At 44.5% G+C, this 21,414-nt stretch overlaps 1 pseudogene; it reads left to right on the forward strand.

The window, feature by feature from the left end:
- LOC125519196 (polyubiquitin-like) overlaps positions 1–21,414 on the forward strand; it is a 268,977-nt pseudogene that overhangs the window by 210,951 nt on the left and 36,612 nt on the right.

A 21,414-nucleotide genomic window follows, 5' to 3' on the forward strand; every position in this document is an offset into this window, starting at 1 on the left:
CCCATGGGTCTCATATCGAGCCAGCAACGAATAGTACCTGTCTACTATCTGGTTCATCCGGGGTCTTCTATGTGGTTCATGTTGGGTGGGCAACAAACAATAGATGATCCATTGTCTATCTTTTTAAACTGAAGCTATAATCTACCTGCTATCATTAGTTTTGGATCCATCCACTCGTTTGCTACCATCAGTCTTGATTTTTGCATGCACCCGTTAGGCCTTACAAAATCTAACTTTTTTTATTATGCATGTCAGATATTGTACACAATCGTACTGAACATGTAGAGAAAAAGAGAGAAGACCGTTGCGTGCGAATATAATGTCATGCAGACGCCGCTCCATGGGCGAAGTGCCCCCCCTCCTGCATTTCCAGATTGTATTCCAGAGGAAGATAACTGTTCAGATGGAGATTCAGAAGGAGCCGACCATGCTTGTTTACCACCTGAGGTGTTTGCTCTAACCTGGCATGCTGATGTTGGTCATATCATGCATATGGCGCCTTGCATTGCTTACATTATACATCTTATATGTCATCAGCTTAGTTTAGATTTGCTTTGTGTGAATGCCACCTGTTTGGTTTCTATATCATACTCCCACCATTCCTAAATATTTGTCTTTTTAGAGATTTCAACAAGTGACTACATACGGAACAAAATGAGTGAATCTACACTCTAAAATATGTCTTTATACATCCGTATGTGGTAGTCCATTTGAAATCTCTAAAAAGACAAATATTTAGGAATGGAGGGAGTATATGGGAATTATGCAATGCCATCTTCTTTAGCCAGGCATCATATACGTGAATCATGCAATGCTATCCTCTTTAGCCAGTCATCGTATATGTGAATTGTATCGTGCCATATTTTTTGCCGTAATGTATTCCATTTGTCAACAATGTTTATACATTCATCTACTCTTCCTGTGCATCAGCCATTTGAGTCGGTCATGGCAAAATCTGGAGTGAAAACAAGGTCTTCTGAGCAGTCAGTGCTACCTGTCGATGCAGATTTCTTGTTGGTTATAGATAGCTCCTTAGAGGAGGATTTAGAGAGAGATGACCAGTCGTATTCCCCCCCCCCCCCGAGGTGTATGCTCTAACTTGGCTGGGTTATATTGCTCATATCATGCATATGGTGTCTTGCATTGCCATGCCATCTGCTTAGATTAGACATGCTTTGTGTGAATGCCTCCTGTTTGCTTTCTATATCAGATATGTGAATTATGCAATGCCATGTTTTTCAGCCAGTTATCATATATGTGAATTATGCACCGCCATGGAGCCAGGCATCATACATATGAATTATCTCATGCCATCTTTTTTTTCATTACGTATTCCATTTGTCGACAATCTGTGTATATTGAACTACTCTTCATGTGTATCAGCCATTTGAGCCGGTTATGGAAAAATCTGGAGTGAAAACAAGGTCTTCAGAGCAGGCAATGGTACCTGTTGAAGCATATATCTCGATGGTTACAGGGAGCTCCTCAGAGGAGGATTCAGAGACAGATGACCAGTCCTATATCCCACCTGAGGTGTCTGCTCTAAGTTGCAATGTTTATATTTCTCATATGATGCATATGGTGTCTTGCATTGCTTAGTTTAGACATCATATGCACAATATTGAATTCTATCTGCTTAGTTTAGAGATCATACATGCGAGTGCCAGCTGCTTAGTATATGAATCAATTATGTCAATTATATCATGCCATCCTGTATACTTAGACAACATGTATGTGAATTATTTCATCCCAACCTATTTTAGAAAGACATCATATAGTTTTGTCATGTCATCCTGTTTAGGTACTCATCATATGTTGAATTATGCCATTATATCATGTTAAGTTATCCATCATATATCTGAAACTGTGTCATGCTATCCTGTTTAGTTAGGCATCATATATGTGAAATTGTGTCATGATGTCCTGTTTGGTTAGACAACATATATGTGAATTACCACATCTGTCTATCATACAATGTCTGTACGTTCAATTTATTTTCTTGTTTATCAGCCATTTGAATTGGAGGGGGTGATGGCAGTATCTAAGGGAGCAAAAACTCGTTCTTCACAAAAGATGGTGCTACCCGTCGATGCAAATTGAACCATGGTTGTACTGGCCCACAAACTAGCCCCACCACACATAATCGAGACTCTTCCAGATTGCACACTTACACCGTTGGGCAGAGAACCAGCTACAACCCATCTAACCGCAACCCCAGCGGATAGTAACCCACTTATAGTTGACAAAGCACCATGTCCACCACAGAGTACCCCCACACGAGTAGTTTGTAAAGCTGCTGCAGTGCCCAAAGCACGAAGACCACCACAGCTAACCCAAACTCCACGTTTAAAGCAGAAGAGCAACTGTTCTCAGGTCAGATTCCGTAGCTATGGTCCATACTCCTTTGTTGTTGCATCACTGTATTTACTCATACCAACTACTTTCGAATTTGAAGGATCCAACTGAAACTCCAATGGCGCAACAGGTATGTTTTAAACCTATTTCTTTAACTAGATTACTGTTCTAACTTCTTGCTCTATGTTGATTTCAGTTTAAGTTGTATAAACAGTTATGTTCTCATGTGATGCACATTACAAGTGCTGCCAATGCTGTGTAGTTTCTCACACTTATATTCTGTCTATGCTGCTGTGTCTTAAAAATATATGAGTTGAACTGTGTCTCTATCTTGATTAGGGAACATAAACTAGAATGATATGGACAATACAGTGACCATAGTACATAGATGTATGTTTGTTTCATGCTGTTATCCTGTCCACCTTACTACTGAACCGGTTTACCAAAATGAGTTCCGTATACTACAAGCTAAACCTGTGATGTGTCTGCTTGTTTCTCTTGTAGTATGCAAACAGAATATTGGAGAAGAGCACCCCACTATGCAATGGTAGAGAAAGTAATGCAGATAAGGTTCAAGATAGTGAGACAACCCTGTTGGTCTCCAAGAAAGGTGATAAAAACGATCTTGTAGACAGTGAGAAAACCCCACAGTCCTGCGTTGATGTAGTGTTCGAGTTACTGGCCAGTACCGCTGGCACAAGCTCTTCAAACTCGCTGCCTGAATCACTTCGGCTTCTTCAGTCTCAGCTACAAGCTAAAAGGCATCAGTCAGCTGTGCTGCGGCAAGAAGCCAAAGGACTGAGGAAGTCCCTGCAGAATTCAGATGCGTACTTTCTTGTGCAACAGCAAGCGCAGGAGGATTTAAGCGCCAAACAAGAGAAAGTTAATAAGCTTGCTAAGCATCTTGCCAGCATTATGGGTACCCAGGATATTGTTTCTTGAACTCTTCTGAAGTGGTTTCAGTTCTGGACTTGTTTTGCTGTGGCGTTTATATGCTGCTTTGTTCCCTATATTTGCACTGGTGGCGAACTTTGATGCCAAGTGGATGTAATATGTGTAATAGCCGTGATAGCCTAGCATAAGTTGCTTGCTTATTTATTTCCTTGTTGTCTTGTTTATTTGTTTGCTTGTAGTCAGTGCAGTTCTTTTTCCGTGGTTTGCTAGTGGCTGCAATAATCTATTTTTTAAAACTAGGCCACAATAACCATGGGCTAATATTTACTATAGTGACACTGGGCCTCCTACGGGCCGTAGAAACAGTGGGCCTTCTACAGGCCGTAGAAACAGTAGGCCCTCTACGGGCTGTAGAAACAATGGGCCTTCTACGGGCTGTAGAAACAATGGGCCTTCTACGGGCCGTATCATCAATGGGCCTTATGCGGGTCGTATGATCGATTGGCCAAACATGGGCCAATAACAGGCCGCATTATGGCCGTAAACGGGCTACAGTTGGAATCGTCCGTTCATGGGCCGACCATAACGGGCCATCATTAATAGGTTGTATTTGATGACGCTATGAAAACGGCCCAATGTATTAACGGACCATAAACGGGCCGACTGTAACCACGGGCTGAATTTGGCCCGCAAGCAGAAAATGACAGTAACGGGCCATAAGTAAACGAATGCTGGAAATGAACCCAAGAATAAATGGGCTCTAAGAAGGCCGAAAGATAACACGGGCTAGAAACGGCCCAACAGAATAACAGGCCGTTAATGGGTATAAAGTGATACACTGTTCATTACGGGCCAGTTTCACCACGGGCCGTTAATGGGTGTAAAGTGATACATTGTTCATTACGGGCCAGTTTCACCATGGGCCGTTAATGGGTGTAAAGTGATACACTGTTCATTACGGGCCAGTTTCACCACGGGCCGTTAATAGGCCAAGAGTTACATAGGGCCTCATATGGGACAAAAGACGTCATGGGCCATACATGGGCCAGAAGTGGAAACGGGCTGGAATCATATTGGATGGCCCAGATGACGCTACTGGGCCTAATTCGGATACGGTGTAACGGGCCTTGGGTTAGCGGGCTGTAAATGGGCTATATGCGAACAGGCCGTTAACAGGCTTTCCATGGGCCGGCCTGCCACCTTTCGACCAAGTTAAACGGGCCGGCCTTTTCACAGGAATGGGCCTCTGTTGGGCCGTGCCACATGTCGACGTATCATAGGCGCCTTCCGTCCAATGAGTGGATGACATCTGTCCCAATGATGAGCCGACACGTGTTTCCTCCAGCCAATGATGATTTTACACGTGGAAAATTCCCATTGGTCGGGGCTGTTAACAGGTTATTAGATCCAAAACCCGACCAGATAGCTTAACGGCGTTCCGTTACGGTGGATGCCACGTGTCGGTCACCCTTGACGAAAGCACTTCTGTGACGCGCGATTTATCGTCATGGAAGTGGACACTTCCGTGATGATAATTTTGGAAATGTCATGGAACACTTCTACGACAGCACAGGTATGACTATCTTGATTCTATCATAAATTTGTCATGGATGTACATGCATGACAGAAAACATGACCTACTGTGACAAACACGTATCATCACGGAAGTGTATTTTTTTGTAGTGGATGAAAACCAATTCAGGCCCTTCCCTAGCCAGGAGGTGAGCCGCATTGGGGCTCCGGACTTGAATTCGGGAGTCGCGGCCCAGGTTGCGTCGCGGGGCTCTGTAATATAGAACCACAGTTTCTGCCACTCTTTGACGGTCTCCACAAAGGTACCTTTGGGCCATGTGACGTTGGGCATCTTGCTCACCATGGCACCTCCGCACTCTGCGTGTTGGCCATCCACCACCTTCAACTTCACGTTGAAGATCTTAAGCCACAGTCCAAAGTGAGGTGGAATGCGGAGGAAGGCCTCGCACACGACAATAAATGCCGAGATGTTGAGGAAGGAGTTTGGGGCTAGAACATGGAAATCTAGCCCGTAATAGAACATGAGTCCACGGACGAAAGGGTGGAGAGGAAATCCTAGCCCGCGGATGAAGTGGGGGATGAACACCACCCTCTCATTGGGCTTCGGGGTAGGGACGATCTGCCCCTTGGCCGGAAGCCGGAGGGCAATTTCTTTGGCCAGGTACCCGGCCTCCCGAATCTTGGTGTTGTCCTTCTCCTTGACGGAGGAGGCCATCCACTTGCCTTGCGCTCCAGATCCGGACATGGTCGAGTGCTTTCTTGAGGAGGAAAGGATGAGGACTTGGGCGCTGGAGCTCGAGAATGGGAAGGCAGAGAGAGAAAGCGTGGGTCAAAGAGAGGAATCCTTATCTCCTTATAAAGGCAGTGAATATCAAGCGCCTCCCCACTCGCCTCAAAACTCTCCTATTCCCAAGGGCTGTGCAGACGACACAGTTGGATTACCCACGCCCATATTGATTTGAAATCCCGCAATAAGGGGACACGATCTCTGCTTCGACAAGACGTGTCAATGAAACTGCGTCTCGAAACATGGAATGCCAAGATGAAAACGGTTCAAAATAATGACCGGGCAGAGACGTGACGTCACGCTACGAAAATTGTCAGTGGATTGGACTCGTGCAATATTATACTCTCTGCGGTTGTGTGTGGTACTTGTGTTGTAGAGCTAGACACGTTCGTTGCGCTCGAAGACTATTTTGGAGTGTTCAGAAAAGGAACCCGCCTTGCAATGCCGAAGACAATCTGCGCGTGGGACACCTCGTCATTGAAGCCTGGTTCAGGGGCTACTGAGGGAGTCCTGGATTAAGGGGTCCTCGATGTCCGAACTATGATATGTAGGCCGGACTAATGGGTTGTGAAGATACAATACCGAAGACTCTCTCCCGTGTCCAGATGGGACTCTCCTTGGCATGGAAGGCAAGCTTGGCGCCTTGATATGAAGATTCCTTTCTCTGTAACCGACTTTGTACAACCCTAGTCCCCTCCGGTGTCTATATAAACCGGAGGGCTTGGTCCATAGAGGCAATCATAACCATAATCATACATGCTAGACTTTTAGGGTTTTAGCCATTACAATCTCGTGGTAGATCAACTCTTTTAATACTCATATTCATCAAGATCAATCAAGCAGGAAGTAGGGTATTACCTCCATAGAGAGGGCCCGAACCTGGGTAAACATCGTGTCCCCTTTCTCCTGTTACCATCGACCTTAGACGCACAGTTCGGGACCCCCTACCCGAGATCCGCCGGTTTTGACACCGACAATGGTCTCTATCGCCGATCGATTGATGATGTTCTTTTAAAGTGTTTGGACGAGAACCAAGCGAAAGTTGCTATGGGAGAGGTCCATGAAGGTATTTGTGGCACTCATCAGTCGGCTCCCAAGATGGAATGGTTACTATGACGTGCTGGGTTTTATTGGCCGGCAATGGTTAATGATTGCTTCCGGTACTATAAAGGATGTGAAGCTTGTCAAAAGTTTGGTGATATTCAGTTAGCTCCTGCTGCTATGTTACATCCTATTATCAAGCCGTGGCCTTTTAGAGGTTGGGGGTTGGACTTTATTGGAGAGATTCATCCTTCTTATTCAAAGGGGCATCGGTTCGTGTTGGTGGCAACTGATTATTTCACTAAATGGTCTGAAGCAATACCACTCAAAAATATGACGCATACAGAGGTAATTCAATTCATAACTGAGCATATTATTCAGAGATTCGGCATTTGTCAAACATTAACTACGGACCAAGGTTCATCCTTTATGTCACATCAAGTCAGAGAATTTGCCGAATCATATAAGATAAAGTTGCTCAATTCCTCTCCATATTATGCCCATACACTGGACAAGCTGAGTCTAGTAATAAAGTATTAATCAAGCTCATCAAGAAGAAGATTGAGAATAATCCAAGGAGATGGCATGAGCTATTGTCCGAAGCTTTGTGGGCACACAGAATCTCAAGGCATGGTGCGACAAAGTTAACTCCATATGAGCTTGTATACGGTCAAGAGGCCGTTTTACCAGTGGAAGTGAATTTTAATGCTTTGGGAATAGCCTAACAAAATGATTTATCGGCGGTGGACTTTTATAACTTGATGATGGACAATATTGATGAGGTCGCCGATAAACGATTGGCTGCTTTGAAGGCCATAGAGAGAGATAAGTTGAGGGTGGCTAGAGCTTACAATAAAAAGGTCAAGTTGAAGAGTTTTCAAGTTGGCGACCTTGTGTGGAAGATGATTCTACCAATTGGTTCGAAAGACAGAAAATTCAGGAAGTGGTCTCCAAGTTGGGAAGGTCCTTTTAAGATTACAAGAGTAGTTCCTGAAAACTCATATTTGGTGGAATCCGTACAAGGGACATTATTACCTCGAGCTCTAAATGGAAAATATCTAAAGAAGTATCATCCAAGTGTGTGGCAAGAAGCCTAGATAGGCAACGGTCGATAAATAACTATCACCCTTAGCATAAATATGGCCGATACATAATTATCTCCCTGAGAAATATAAATGGCGAATGGAGTGTTGACATCTTCCTTAGAACAAATACATTACAAATTATTTTTCAGCACGCAAGTTTTGCCAAAAAACAGGGGGGGCATGTGTTGACACCAGATTTTGGCATTGTCAAAAACACAATTAAGATGGCCTCAAATGGAAAAATGCTCAAAGTGAGAAAGTTCTGTTTAGTCAGAAGAAAAAACTTTGATGTTTGGATCATAGCCATCTATAAGGCCGAAGTTGTGTTCGAAGTACTGAGATTTTATATTCAGAACAATATTCGGCTGATTATGCGCCCAAGACGACCTCACATGGAAAAATGATCAACACGTATTGTCTTCGTCTCGTCGAAATGGTCGATTTCGAAACAAAAATCGTCTTAATCCAAGGTCATATGCAAAAGTTACAGCCAGTACAAGACGCTGCTATACTGGATGGCCGGACACTCCGGGGACAACCATCCGAGTTTTGATTTTCTCTGTGGATGGCCGGACACTCCGGATATGTTTGTCCGGGTTTTGAATTTCGCTGTTGCAGACTTCGTAAAACAGCCGAAACCCCCTCAAGATGGCCTCAGATCAAAAAAACGTTCAACATGAAAGTTCCTCGCCTCGTTGCAACGGTCAAGATAGCTTTTGGGCTCTTTTGCATCCGAGGTCGTTTACTCCCCCAGACATGGCCTGCAAGGTGCAGCCAGATTTTACCGAACAATTTTGGAAAGTTCGGACCAAACAAATCCGAATTGGACTAGGGTTTTGGACGTGAATTGAAGACTTTTCCTTGCACGGGAAATCCAGCCGCCTCTTATATACTTAAGGGATGACGGCTGATTGAACAGCAACACACAATCACAAACACTACATCTTTTTCATCTACATCTTGTCCCTCCCTCGTTCTTGCTCGCTCGTTCTTCGTTATTCTTCATGTTGGAGAGCTGAAACCGCGAGGCTCTAGGGGCGGCTTGACCGACCTAGGGCAGCCCATAGCCGCTGCACTCCCTGACGGGGTCCCTCCCGGGAGTGTAGGGTTTCGGGTCCTCAAAAGCTCTCGCCGGTCGACTGGCGAATCACGCTTCCGGTGAGACTCCTTCGACGTGAGCTGCGGTGCACCACCCCTGCGTCGAGGGTACACGTGGTGTGTTCGTGTGCAAACAAAATGCCATGACACTCCATGCATGTGTCCATGCCATGAGACCAATATATTTGAAAATTTCTTCTAATTTACTGCACATGGAATTAAATCACACACAAGTACACAAATATGATTTTTTGAACCGTTATGGTTAGCCGTTGCATGTACATGTAGTTCTAATTTGAATTACGGTCATTAAATGGTTAAAAAATCACTTAAATGTCTTAAAAGGTCAAATGACCCTTGAAATTTTCCAAATTTTCACATGAGAGTTGTATTAGTGCACGTTACACGTTGAAAATAATTTGAAGGCCGTAAGAGCAAGCTATCTCACGTTCGTCATCAAACATGCATTGTTTCCTCTCGGAGCCACGAGCCTTCTAGTGAGTTTCTCCGCTTTGTGAGGGGTGTGTGTCCAAACTTTCGTCAAACAGTAATTTTTTTACCACATCATCTTGGTGGCATGACATTACATCAAGCAAGGTTTCATGTTTTTTTGATCATTTTTTAATTTTTTGGAATTAAAATGTCATGGAACCCCATGCATGTGTCCATGCCATGAGACCAATATGTTTGAAAATTCCTTTTAATTTGTTGCACATGGAATTAACTCGTACACAAATATGATTTTTCAAACTGTTATGGTTAGCCGTTGCATGTACATGTAGTTCTAATTCTAATTATGGTCAATAATGGCTAGAAAATCACTTAAATTTCATCAAAAGTTCAACTAACCCTTGAAATTTTCCAAATTTTCACATGACAGTTGTATTAGTGCACGTTACATGTAGAAATTTTTTTGAAGGCCGTAAGACGAAGCTATCTCCCGTTCGTCATCAAACATGCATTGTTCCCTCTCGGAACCACGAGCCTTCTAGTGAGTTGCTTCGGTTTGTGAGGGGTGTGTCTCCAAACTTTCGTCAAACATGCCAAATTTTTTACCACATCATCTTGGTGACATGACATTACATCAACCAAGGTTTCATGTATTTCTGATCTTTTTTATTTTTTTGGAATTTAAATGCCATGGCACTCCATGCTTAATTTTGTCATAGCCGTTAGAACAATATGTTTGAAAATTCCTTCCAATTTACTACACATGGAATTAAATTGCACACAAGTACACAAAATATGACTTTTCAAACCATTATGGTTAGCTGTTGCATGTACATGTAGTTCAAATTTCAATTACGGTCATTACACTACTAGGAAAAGGCTAATTGCCACTAGTAACAAATAGTAATGGCGCATATGGCTTAATCTTAGGTCAATATGCTTAATCTCAAGTCAAATCGCACTTCGCGGTCAAACTTCCCGGAAGGCCACCCATCCTCACACTACTGCAGCCCGAGCACGCTTAACTTCGCAGTTCTATCCAACCCCAGCGCCAACTCACTTAACAGGCACTTGTTGATATATCTATCATATCAATCCTATTAAACCTTGTTGATGTCTAGGACTTTGTTCATGTTCATGAGTGTGATGAAATTTTGAAAGATATTTCAAACTTCCCGGTCATATTACGTATCATATTTACAAAAAAGTCCAAAATTAATTCAAAATTAATTTTTTTTGTTACTAGTGGTGCACCTAGCAAATGGTGCGCCACTAGTAAGTTTGAATTTTTTTCCATTTCCCCCCCTCTAGATCTTAAAAGCCCCGCATCTTTCGTTCTGTTAGGTTTTTGGGGATTCTGAAAAACACCTCTATCCGTGCTTCACATAAGATAAGGGAGGCTATTCTTCCCCTCTTGCAAAAGCATATCCCTCCAGGGCATCCGACAGTCCGATGAGCGGGCTGCCGAATATAGGGAAGACATGTCGTGAGAGCGGCGATCCGCCGCGACCGGTCGTAGACTAGTTCTACCGCAACACGGTATAGTTTTGTTAAAATATGCTTGAAATGTAAAAAAATTCGTTCGATTTGAATAAAAATCATCCGGTTGGCATGTAATTGGTCTGATTTGTTTAACACCAATTTGAAATGTATGCAGATAGCATTGGATGGCCGGCTCCCACATCCATGTCCGCGAACTGCCCCCCTATCCGCGGACATATGCGGTGTCTGGTTTGCGGGAGATGCCCTTACTAGGATGTACTCTGCATAAATAAATAAAATCAGGTCGAATGGTGAAACTATTTTTGCAATGTTCTTGCATTGTCATGGTATCTCTAATGTCATGCATCAAACCACCTGTAAACGTCTATACTCGTTTGGATTGCACTGTCCGTTTTGTGTCCACCAGCGTCGTCCATGCATCCAAATTCATGAAAACCAAAAGCAAACCTGGCGGAGGTTTGCGGAACGTCTGGACAGTAGCCATGTCGGATTATGATACCCCAGGCCCATAGACCCCCTCCCCTGAATCCTCGCTTTTCTCATTCTGTCCCTTTGTCCTTGTTGTGTATCCACGTAGTCCGAGGTCCCTGTCCCTGGAAGCAACCCCGGAGAGATCGAAACACAATTCTTTTTGTCGCCAATGAAGCCTCGGCGACTCAAGTCGTGACTCGCCTAAGACGATGCAGATCTTCGTGAAGACCCTGACGGGTAAAACCATCATGTTGGAGGTGGAGGGCGGCGACACGCCGACACCGTGGACAGCGTCAAGGGCAAGGTCTGGGACAAGGAAGGGATCCCGCCGGACTAGCAGCGGCTCATCTTCGCCGTGAAGCAATTGGAGGACGGTCGCTTGCTGGCGACTACAACATGCACAAGGAGTCGACGCAACACCTGGTGCTCCGCCTCCACAGCAGCACCACCATCAAGGTCAAGACGCCAACCGCCAAGGAGATCGAGATCGACATTGAACCCACTGACACGGCCGACAGGATCCAGGAGTGCGTCGAGGAGAAGGAGGGCATCCCGCCAGTCCAGCAGAGGCTCATATTCGATGGAAAGCATATGGCCGGCGACAAGACAGGCGGCTACGTGCTCCACCTCGTGCTCACCCTAGGGGGATGCCTGCTAGAATTTGGGTCTTATGGTCGCTTGCTTTCCCATGAGGGTGTAGCTTTGGTTTGATTTCTTGCGTATGATTTTGGGTGTCTATAAGATTTTGGTTGGAACCTTTTGAACACTGTTTGAGTCTCTTTTAAAGCAATAATGGTTGAGGTTACATGTACGTACAATAACAACAATTATATCCACAATAATCTTTTCACATTCGTTCATATATTTTTACCACCAATCCACTAAATCAAAGATATGAAAATTTGTTTTGAGCCAAACGTTGCCTCGCCGTTTGAATAAAGATACTTGCACTAACCAATCAAAGATATGCAATTTTTACCGCTATAAGTCACGGCGCTGACCGACCGATCAGACGGACGAGAACCACACGGGAATGCTCTCCGGCATTCAGTCATAGAATGGACCAATTTTGATCCAAAAAAATAGAATGGACCAATTTCGCCTCCAGGCTACGGCCTGGTTGACTCTATATCTATATGGCCGCAGAAAATGGTTTTTCTTTTGGGTGAATTTATTTGTTGGGCCAGTTAAGTTAATATATAACACCAATAGGTTTTGGGCCGTGTTATGAAAATATTTTTCAGTGTATTTTCTGCTATATTATGACAATGTAAATTATTTATGCACTATTCAAATGAGAAATATGAGCCCAAATTTGCGCTCATTTGGAGTGGCTGAAACAGAAACGTACTCGAGAGCTACTCGTCTTCCTAAAAGCTCTAGCAATGCAAGACCTGTCCTAATGCAATAAATACCGGTGCTCTCGAACTCAATCAGCACAGGTACAGGGCCAGGTGCTTCTCCAGCTCTTGGTACCGTCTCTTGTGCCCCACCTGTATAGCTAGGTGTTGAAAGTTACTTTAATGATGAGAGAATTTTATAATGTTTTTCCGTGGGTTATAATGGACCTAATTATGGTATCGATCATTTTATTCATCTTTAGTGCTTTCTAAGTTGTTTCAGTTCTTTTTTATGTTTATGCATTGAAAATAAATCTAGTATTATGCTAAAATTATGTTTCAATTTTTTGAATACGGTTGAACCAATTGGAAATTCTATTAAAAATTCATGTGGCATTAATATTAAATGTCATTTCATGGCAATTTTTTTAATGATGATCACCTTTTAGCATTATTTTAATGTGAAAATTCATCTTGTAAAATGATATATTCACCATTATTACTCAGTCACTAAATTTTCCAAAAATTATTATTTGGAAAATTTAGTTTAGTGTGCTGTTTATGTTGATGCCATCCTTGTGGTATTTTTTTAATGATGCGATCATCATCAACAAGCACATGTCACCTTAAGGAAATGTTAATTTTCGTGTGGTTTGGTTTTCCACACCGCACCATGCGGCACAATATGTTTGGCTGACATGCGTAACGGACAAAATTAATGTTTTCTTATCGTGCATTTTATCTTATTGAATGCACTGTAGAACTAGAATGGCGTTGATGAAATTATGGTCGATTCTCTAAATTAGCTCGCTCCAGAATAAGAATAATAGAGCGTGACTCGCTCTATTACTGAATACTCCCTCCGTCTCAAAATAAGTGCTTCAACTTTATTATAACTTTGTACTAACGTTGGTACAAAATTTAGACACTTATTTTGAGACGGAGGGAGTATAAACTAGCTATAGTTGGTAAGTTCTTTGTCAAGTGATTAGAGATAAGGTTATGAGGCGAATATTCTTTTCCCTGGTTAAAATTTCATCAAAAAGGGAGCTGACCTCGACACAAGAAGCCGGCCCATAAAAGTTACAGTCTCGAATGTAAGCAGTCCAATACTGAACAAACACTTGTTTCAAAAACGGCGCGACAAGTCGCGTAGCCGCTTCTAGTAACTGTCCAAAATTTCAACCAGACTGTAGCCAATCTGTTGAAAATGGAACACAAAATTTGACGACGAAATCCACGTGACTTTTACAACCCCTGCGACCTTTCTGTGTTCCATCCAAACTCAAACATGTGAGAGAAAAACAAGAAGCAAGCAAAAGATGCTCCGCAATTGCTTACCCAAAGTTGTTATACAACTATTGCAGCAGATAAAAAATCCCTTAATTTTATTAAACAAAAGTCAGCTGATGTACAAAGCATGCGAACAATGTAATCTGCAGAAACTAGTATTCTTGTAGTGTTATATGGGATCAAACCTGAATTTTGTTCACATGTTATTCGGAAGATTTACAACATGTGCTAAACCAAATATACTCCGGGTGTGCAGCAAAATGCAGCAAGTCGCCTGCATTTTCATTTTCTGAGTAAACATGGGTGCATTAGCATCGCCATATTCAGAATGATAGGTGCTAATGAAAATGACTGAAACTTATAGGCCGAGTGTCCGGGCGCATCAGCATCACCATGTTGAGAATTCAACCTTTGTGAAAACACAAATTCATTTTCTGCTGATGGACTCAAACTTTCAACAGAGTTTCATCCAAGACACCACATATGTGCCAACACCAGATGCTTCATCTAAGACTAAGAGAAATGCAGGTGGCAACGTTGAAGTAGTGTCCATTGTCGAACACATTACAGACTAATGTCACTGCACCACTCACTTCTATAGTGCTCCCACATTTCTGATCAACAACATATACTCATTAGAAATTCTATAGTGCTCCCACTCACTTCTTTGGAAATACAAGTTTCTCATAAACTTTGTATAAACCCAAAATCTTTGATCATCCCATCAAAGCGTACATTCCAACTCCAAGATGCTTACTCCAGTCCTTAGAAGGGTTGCTGGAGCTTTGCATATCTTCTGGTTGTATCACATACAACCTTTCCTCAAGAAAATCGTCAAGGAAACAATATTTTGACATCCTATCTGCAAGATTTCATAAATAATGCAGTACCTGCTAATATAATTCCAACAGATTCTTAGCATCGCTACGAGTGAGAAAGTCTCATCGTAATCAACTCCTTGAACTTGTTGGAAAACAGGTTAACGACAAGTCGAGCTTTCTTAATGGTGATACTTACCATCATTGTCCGTCTTTCTTTTAAAATCCACATGTACCTAACAGCCTTACGACCATCAAGTAGTTCTTCCAAAGTCTACACTTTGTTTTCATATATGGATCCTTTCTCGGATTTTATGGCCTCGAGCCATGTAACGCCCTCGATGCGGCTATAGCTCCCACGTGTCGAGGCATGACTTAGAGACATAACCGCATTGAAAGCAATGTCGCAAGTTAGGAAATCATCACAAACATCCCATGTAATAAATAATAAAGGGGAGATACATAGTTGGCTTACACTCGCCACGTCACATCAAAGTACATAAATAACATCCATCAAACAGACACTCATGGCCCGACTACGGCGCCAAAATGGAAAAGAACCCAACATGTGACAAGGCCCTGAATCGAACCCCAACTAGGCACCACTACTGATCATCCGGAAAAGACACATAGTATCGCTGAGAGTCCTCGTCGAACTCCCACTTGAGCTCATAATCGTCACCTGGAGCGGAAACACCTGGACCTGCATCTGGAGTTATAGTATCTGTGAGCCACAGGGACTCAGCAATCTCGCACCCTTGCGATCAAGACTATTTAAGCTCATAGGAAGGATAGGCAAATATATGTGGAGCTGCAGCAAGCGACTAGCATATATGGTGGCTAACTTATACGCAAAAGAGAGCGGGAAGAGGAGGCAATGCGCGAGCGAGAATCTAGAAGAACAACCTACGCAAGCATAACTCCAACACCGTGTCCACTTCCCGGACTCCGCCGAAAAGGGGCCATCACGGTAACACACCCGGTTGATTCATTTTAATTAAGTTTAGTTCAAGTTATCTACAACCGGACATTAACAAATTCCCATCTCCCCATAACCGCGGGCACGGCTTTCGAAAGTTCAATCCCTGCAGGGGAGTCCCAACTTAGCCCATGACAAGCTCTCACGGTCAACGAAGGAATAGACCTCCACCCAAGACACACCGATCAGACTCGGTATCCCGGTACAACAAGACAATTCGACAGGCCAAAACTAAACCAGCAACACCGCCCGAATGTGCTGACAAATCCCGATAGGAGCTGCACATATCTCTTTCTCAGGGCACACTCAGATTGTCCTAGGTACGGGTAGGCCAGCCCAGAGTTGCCCCTGGTGGCCACCGGCAGCTGACAGTTGGACCAACACTCAGAGGAGCACTGGCCCGGGGGGGTTAAATAAGATGACCCTCGGGCTCCGGAAACCCAAGGGAAGAAAAGAATAGGTGGCAAATAGTAAAACCAATGTTGGGCATTGCTGGCAAAGCTTTAATCAAGGCGAACTATTGAGGGGTTCCCATTATAGCCCAACCGCATGAGGGACGCTAAAATCCGGGAACATAACACCGATATGACGGAAACTAGGGCGGCAAGAGTGGAACAAAACACTAGGCGAGAGGCCGAGCCTTCCACCCTTTACCAAGTATATAGATGCATTAAGATAACATAGCAATATAATGATATCCCAACAAGTAAATAAATGTTCCAACAAGGAACGGCTCCAATCTTCACCTGCAACTAGCAACGCTATAAGAAGGGGCTGAGCAAAGCGGTAACATAGCCAATCAACGGTTTGCTAGGAACATGGTGGGTTAGAGGTTCAACATGGCAATTGGGAGGCTGACAAGCAAAAGGTAGGCATCGAAGCATTGGCATAGCAAGAGCGAGAAAACTAGCATAGCAAAGATAGTAGTGATTTTGAGGGTATGATCATCTTGCCTGCAAAGCTGTCAAAGTTGACTGGATCCTCAAAAGCACACTCAACGGGCTCCTCGGTATCGAACTCGTCTCCCGGCTCTACCCAAACAACACAAACAAACAACAAAGATACAATCAACCACGTGCAAGGACAAACAGAAGATGCAAAGATGGTATGCTATGCGGGATGCGATGCGGGATGCAAAATGCAAGACGTGACAGGAAAAACATGAACCTGGCCTCAACTTGGAAAACCAAGTGTGCCACTGGATAGAGGGGATGAAATCGCTTGAAAACGATATAAAGATCATTGGGATCGGAGCTACGGTTTGGAAATGGCAAGCGTTTTAAGATATGAAGCGGTCTGCGATATACAGCAAGTAGGCATCTAAACGCAACGAAATGAACATGCTACAGCCACCAAACATGACAACAAAAGACATGGCAGTGATTTACTCAAGATGCTTAACAAAACACTAGCACTGAGCCACGGCCAATTCATCCATTATGAGGTTCAAACAAGCATGGCAAAAGCGAATAAGCAAAACAGATTTCAGACTTGGTGAAATTAACACTAGTCTGAAATTTCAGACCACGATGCTCTCTTCGGAGCAGCAAAACAACATGATACAAGACCTGATCATGACAAGTAAGAACATGCCATGGAGCTACTCAACAAGCTTAACAAAACACCCAAAGTGACCTGGGGCCAAAAGGGTTCACAAAAATACTCTAACGAGCACACGAACATAGATAAAACACAATCAGTTTTCAGACAGTGAAAACTGAGACATGCTGAAACTTAACTCACGAAGGCATGTAAACGAGCTCGATGCACTCACTACGGTGCAAGTCATGGCAAAGCAAGCATACATACAGTAAGAAGACACAAAATTCTAGCTAGACATGGCAAGAACAATGGCATAGCATGCATGGATCAACTACAATAGCTCCGGCAAAATCGCAAAATAGTTAACGATCTGCCCAAAAACACAACGATGCAAAAGTTGAGCTCGATTGACTCAAGCTAGGGTGCACCAAACTAGCAAGTAAAGACATGGATGGATAGATCATAACAAGATTAACAGAAGTCCCTTACTGATCATTCTCAAAAGAGGCACGGATCACTAGGAAACAAGCTGAACATAAGGCATCATGAACTAAAAATCCCAGACTTAGTGAAAATCACTAAGTCCCTGAAAACAGATTTCTCAGGTGCCCCTCTTTGCAAGCTTGCACAAGTCACCACACACATCCTAAAAATACATGGGTTGCACCTCTAGAAAGAAGACAAAATGCTTAACAAATCATCTCAAGGACTCACAGGCATATCATGCATACATTAATCATGGCAAAAATGACAAAAGTCTAGGATGAACTAAGGGATCTGACATTTAACTCATGATGCCTCCTTCTAGCAGCATTTCGGGCATCAAGATGAGCTCAAATGAAAATGATGCAATGGAATGAAATGATGTAATCGTCGAGGCGAAGATTTTGATATATTATATGTCCAAAACGGAGATACGGATGCGGAGACATCACTGGTCAAAGGTAGCATAAAAGATTAAGGGGGAGAGGGAAAAGTCAACCGTCGCTAGGGTTTACTATAGCACATATCTGGATCGCGCGCGCGGCACTGTTCATGCACTGTTCATCGGCGCGGACCTCGAGAACTCCGGCGAGGTGGGCGGCTCCGGCGAGGTCGGCCGGTGGAGAGGGTGGCCGTGGGGGCGGCGGCCGGCGACGAGGCGCCCGGGGCGGCGCTGGACGGCGGGCGGTGGCCGGTGGCGAGGAGCGGCGACGAGGTGCGGCGGTGCCGGCGATGGTGCTCGCGGTGACCAGTGTCAAGGAGCCTGCCGGCTCGGGGAAGAGGACGGCGGCGCGGGCGAGTGGAGGACGGCGGCGCGGATCTGGCCCGTGGGGGCGAGGGGCGGGCCTCCCGCGGGCCGGCGGGCTTCGGCGGCGCGGCGAAGTGGTCCGTGCCACGTGGCGGCAGGCGAGTGGGCGGGCTGCTGCAGCGGACGCTGTCCGGCCGGGGGCGGACACATCCGTCGGTGCGGGGATCTTTTTTTTTAGAACTAGGGTTTCGAGGGGGAAGACGAGATCCGAAAATGGAGGGGGGTATATATAGGCATAAGTAGAGCTAGGAGAGTCCAAATGAGGTGCGGTTTTCGGTCACGCGATCATGATCGAACGCTCTAGGACATGGAGCAGATTTTGGTGGGTTTTGGGCCAAAATGGAGGGGTGTTGGGATGCAACACACACGAGGCCTTTTCGGTCCCTCGGTTAACCGTTGGAGTATCAAACGAAGTCCAAATGATACGAAATTTGACAGGCGGTCTACCGGTAGTAAACCAAGGCCGCATGACAAGTCTCGGTCCAATCCGGAAATGTTTAATTCCCACACACGAAAGAAAGCTAGAAATGACCACCGGAGGAGAACGAAGCGCCGGAATGCAAAACGGACAACGGGGAAAATGCTCGAATGCAAGAGATGAACACGTATGCAAATGCAATGCACATGATGACATGATATGAGATGCATGAAGAACGAAAACAACACACATGAGACAAAGACCTGAACCCGAGAAATAAATATAACTTAACGCCGGAAACGGCAAGAGTTGGATACAAATTTGGAATGTCGTATCTGGGGCATTACAACACTCCACCACTACGAAAAGATCTCGTCCCGAGATCTAGGACTGAAAGAACGCCGGGTACTCAGAACGGAGGTGATCCTCGCGTTCCCACGTAGCTTCACGGTCGGAATGGTGAGACCACTTGACTTTGAGAAATTTGATTGACTTGTTGCGGGTCTTGCATTCAGTCTCTTCAAGAATAGCAACTGGGTGCTCACGATAAGAGAGATCCTCTTGGAGCTCAATGTCCTCGAAGTTGACGGTGCGGTCAGGCGTCTTGAAGCACTTTCGAAGCTGAGAGACATGGAACACATCATGAACATTTGCAAAGTTTGAAGCAAGCTCGAGCTGATAGGCGAGGTCGCCTCTCTTGCTGACAATCTTGAAAGGTCCCACGTATCTAGGGGCAAGCTCCCCTTTGATACCGAAGCGACGAGTACCTTTCATAGGAGAGACGCGGAGGTAAACATGATCTCCGATCTCGAAAGCCAAATCATGGTGCTTACTATCATAGTAGCTCTTCTGGCGGGATTGGGCTGCTTTGAGGTTATCACGAATGACTTTGCACATTTCTTCTGCCTCTGTGATTAAGTCATTACCCAGCAGCTGACGTTCACCGGTTTCAGACCAGTTGAGAGGGGTACGACACTTCCTGCCATACAGAATTTCAAATGGGGCCTTGCCCGAACTTGCTTGAAAACTGTTGTTGTATGAGAATTCAGCATAAGGAAGACAATCATCCCACTTCATGCCGAAGGAGATCACACAAGCCCTGAGCATATCTTCAAGAATCTGGTTGACACGCTCGACTTGACCGCTTGTTTGAGGATGGAAAGCAGTGCTGAAACGGATGTTGGTGCCCATGGCCTTCTGAAAAGAATCCCAAAACTTGGAGGTAAAGATGCTGCCACGGTCTGAAGATATCACTTGAGGAATACCGTGCAGAGAGACAATTCGAGAGGTATAGAGTTCCGCCAATTGAGCTGCAGTGATCGACTCTTTGATAGGCAGAAAATGAGCCACTTTGGTGAGCTTGTCGATGACGACGAATATAGCATCATTGCCACGCTTGGACTTTGGAAACCCAGTCACGAAGTCCATTTCAATGTGGTCAAACTTCCATTCTGGAATGGCAAGAGGTTGGAGGAGACCTGCTGGCCTTTGGTGTTCTGCCTTCACTCTTCTGCAGACATCACACTCGTTCACGAATTGAGCGATCTCGCGCTTCATTCGAGTCCACCAATAAGCTTGCTTGAGATCCTGATACATCTTCGTACTCCCAGGGTGGATGGAGAGGAGAGAATTGTGAGCCTCGTTCAAGATCACTTTACGAAGTTCACCTTTGGGTACAACAATTCGATCCTCGAAGAAGAGAGTGTCCTTGTCATCAAGGCGGTAGCACTTGTACTTGGACTGACTCTTGGCAATCCCAATCTTCACCTTTTTCACCATAGCATCAAGAAGCTGGGCTTGGCGAATCTGGTCTTCTAAGGTAGGAGAGACTTGAAGGTTGGTGAGGAAACCTTGAGGAACAACTTGCAGATTCAGTTTGCGGAAAGCTTCACAAAGCTCGGGTTGATACGGCTTAAGAATCAGACTGTTGCAATACGCTTTCCTTCTCAACGCGTCAGCGATCACATTTGCCTTGCCTGGAGTATACTCGATACTCGGATTATACTCTTGAATCATTTCGATCCATCGAGTTTGCCTGAGGTTGAGATTAGGCTGCATGAAGATGTACTTGAGACTCTTGTGATCAGTGAAAATATCCACTTTTCTTCCCAATAGAAGATGTCTCCAAGTCAACAAAGCATGCACAACTGCCGCCAACTCTAGATCATGAGTGGGGTAGTTCTTCTCATTAGGCTTCAACTGGCGAGAGGTATAAGCAACAACTTTCTTCTCTTGCATCAAAACTGCACCGAGACCTTGGAGAGAGGCATCACAAAAGACCTCGTACGACTTGGATTCATCAGGCGGAGTCAAGACTGGAGCAGTGATCAACTTCTCTTTCAAAGTGTTGAAAGCAATATCACACTCCGGAGACCAAACGTACTTGACGTGCTTCTGAAGAAGATTTGAGAGGGGCTTCGCGATCTTAGAAAAGTTTTCAACGAATCTTCGGCAATAGCTTGCGAGACCGAGGAAACTTCGGAGTTGCTTCATGTTCTGAGGAGGTTCCCAATTCA

The sequence above is a fragment of the Triticum urartu genome, chromosome 7A, assembly GCF_056163025.1.
Source record: "Triticum urartu cultivar PI428250 chromosome 7A, HENAU_Tu73, whole genome shotgun sequence".
NCBI classification, from domain to species: Eukaryota; Viridiplantae; Streptophyta; class Magnoliopsida; order Poales; family Poaceae; genus Triticum; species Triticum urartu.